This window comes from Austrofundulus limnaeus, unplaced genomic scaffold (genome assembly GCF_001266775.1).
Source record: "Austrofundulus limnaeus strain Quisiro unplaced genomic scaffold, Austrofundulus_limnaeus-1.0 Scaffold226, whole genome shotgun sequence".
Lineage (NCBI taxonomy): Eukaryota > Metazoa > Chordata > Actinopteri > Cyprinodontiformes > Rivulidae > Austrofundulus > Austrofundulus limnaeus.
In genome coordinates, this window is record NW_013952628.1 from 405,350 (window position 1) to 407,791 (window position 2,442).

The 2,442-nt window shown below is 37.1% G+C and overlaps 1 protein-coding gene across 1 annotated transcript in view; it reads right to left on the bottom strand.

The window, feature by feature from the left end:
- rasgef1ba (RasGEF domain family, member 1Ba) overlaps positions 1–2,442 on the bottom strand; it is a 75,690-nt gene that overhangs the window by 72,897 nt on the left and 351 nt on the right. The window lies entirely within an intron of this gene.

The following is a 2,442-nucleotide window of genomic DNA, read 5'->3' on the forward strand; positions in this document are numbered from 1 at the left end:
AATTTTGTTCGTATCTGAAAAAAATCGTAGAATATGAAAACATTGGTGAATGCCACAAATTCTCCTAAATCACTCGTACGCACAACTTAACAACAAATCTGTGTACGAACGGTTCTTGCATGAGGGCCACCGATTCTATGCAGGAAATACCAGGTAGAGCTGAAGTTAAACTTGAAACATTAAAGTTAAATCACAACCACGATGCTCCGAATGTTTTGTATCGTCTCATCAGGTCGAGCACATATGTGACAGGCAGTCCTTCAAGGAGGATTTTCCACTTTCAAACTGCTGAGCTGTAAACAGCCTGCTGCAACACGCAGACGTGTTTGAAGAAACTCATTAAAACACATAAAGCTCAAAAACCAGACGTTAGTTTGAACGTTTGTGTTCCTGTAGGTGTCAGAGCTGAAGTCAGCAGATCCTCCTAAGCTCTGACAACGTTCACCGTAAACAACCAAACCACGAGCTGAGGTTAGAGACTGTAAACACACACACACACACACACACACACACACACACACACACACACACGTTTGTGTGAGGCTGAGTTAATGTATATGGTGGGTACACACCCAGCAGGTCTCATTGCTGTTCATGAGAACAAGCCCCCCAGGATCAACCAGCAGGAAGCATCAGTCTGCCCCTCCCTCCCTCCATCACTGAAGCTCCTCCAAACGTCACTTTTTAACTTACAGAAACTTCAGAGAGCTGACAGGCCCCGCCCTCATCTACATCTTTATCTCTGTTGTTTAATAAGATCAGTCCAGATTAAAACATCCTGATCTGTCAAACTAAATCTGTCACCGCCCCCTGGTGGTCACATTTAAACATGACATGAAGGAAATGATGTTTAATTTAAATAAAATACCTTCACTCACGAGCTGTTTATATATTTATATATAAACTTTTACAGCTTGATGGAAGCTGAAGGTTCGATGTTTTAACGGCCGAAGCTCACAGATCAGAGAACAGGAGCCGAAGGATTTATTCTGCAGATTATCTCTTTAGCTGACATCTGTCGACTGAAGGGATCCAGACTCTGAGTCCACCTGAAGACCCACAACCTTTCTGCTCCTCAGTCAGAACATGAACCGTTTCAAGATTTAAACGAGTCGAAGTTCACAGAAGATCCTGGAAACTTGTTTTTATTCAGCTTAAGTTTAGCTGTTTCAAACACTCATCTGTCAAAACTTTCAGCTTCTTTTGGTTTTAATGACCTTTAGATTGTTTTACTTTAATACTTCCATACCTGCTTCAGTTTTTAGCTTTTAACTACCTTTTAGCTGTTGCTTTACTCATTTTAACATGTGGACTTATTTAGCTGATTTTAGCTTTTGTTAATTTTAGCTTTTGGCTACGGATCTGCTCATTTGAACCCTTAGTATTTGTTTTCATAAGATTACTGTATAGCTACAGTTTGCGTTTAATTTTTAGTTACCATTTTGCTGAATTTAGTTGATTTCTATAAGGTTTGCTAATTTTGGCTTTTAGCTTCTGTTTTCATAGTTTTGTTAATTTTAACTTAACTATTTTGCTCATTTTTTCTTTTAGCTGTGATTCTACAAATTTTACATTTTAGTTTATGTTTTGCCAGTTTTAGTTGTTGCTTTACTCAAGTTATCTTGCAGCTTTTATTTAGCAATTTTAGCTTCCAGCTCCTGTTTTGCTAAATTTAACTTTTAGCTACAACTTTGTTATTTTGGACTATTTGTTTTTGTTTTAGCTTTTAGCTACAGTTTTGCTAGTTACAGCTTTCAGTTACGGCTTTGCTAATTTAGACTTTTAGCTTCTTTTTACAAAGTTATAGCTTTTAGCTAAAGTTTATTCATTTAGCGTTTTTTACAGTTTTTGATCACGTTAGCTTGTAGCTTTGTTTTTGACAGTTTAAGCTTTTATCTTCTTTTTAGGAATCCAAACATTTGTTTTGGTAATTTAAGCTTTTATTTTGCTAAGCTTTAGGTTTTGTTTTAATGATTGAAGCTTTTATTTTGCTAAGTTTAGATGAATTAGTGTAAAATAATGTGGATGTTTCAGAACAGCAGCTGTGTGAAGCCGACAGAGTCTAACTCTTATTTCTGCTGCTAACAGAACAATCATTTCTGAACTCTTCAGCTCAGAGTTTTTCAGCAGCTGTTTGAGGAGCGTCCAGATGGGCCTCATCACAAACCATGATGCTCGATGACAAAACGCTGGGAATTCTGGGAAAGCTGGTCGCTCTTCAGAGGCACAGCTGCAGAACAGAAAGACAAGAGCAGCTCTGATGATCGTCTTCATCAAAACCCATCAGTGATTCAAACAGAAAGCATTCTCTGCTTTTATTTTGAAAAACAGTTCTCTGTGGGGTGCTATTTGTAAAGTTACATAGTCAAAAATTACCAAAAATATTTTTGTTTTATTTAGACTTTTATAAGAAAAAAAGAACAGATTTATTTTTCAAAGTCA